Genomic DNA, 443 nt, shown 5'->3' with positions numbered 1-443 from the left:
AATATTTCTGTTTTTCCTCTGTGAAATAAATGCTCAAGTTATCTTGTTACTACCACTTGCTATATTATCTCATGAGATGAGTGCTCTAAAAAAAAGAGAAGAAAAAGAAAAAAAAAGAGATACGAGGAAATAAAAAGGGGCAAGTGCCCGGAACCTCGAAAGAAAAGAAAAAAGTGAGACGAGAGGTAAAAATGGACAAGTGTCCGACAGTAGAATTAGGGGTACAAGATACCCACCTGAGAGAAAAGAAAAAGAAAATATAGAGCATCTCATTCTCCTCAAAAAGTTTCAAAAGAGCAAGAAAGGTATGTATCCCCTCAAAAGAGTATAAGTAGAATTAGACTTTCACCATTGTTATCACCATCATTACCATACACCATTCATTCGCCACACATGCACTTCTTGATTTGACTTATTGACTTGTTCTTCTGGATCCATGGTTG

This window comes from Sorghum bicolor, chromosome 7 (assembly GCF_000003195.3).
Source record: "Sorghum bicolor cultivar BTx623 chromosome 7, Sorghum_bicolor_NCBIv3, whole genome shotgun sequence".
In the NCBI taxonomy this organism is placed as follows: domain Eukaryota; kingdom Viridiplantae; phylum Streptophyta; class Magnoliopsida; order Poales; family Poaceae; genus Sorghum; species Sorghum bicolor.
The sequence above is the reverse complement of the archived record's forward strand: the minus strand, read 5'-3'. Positions refer to the sequence as shown.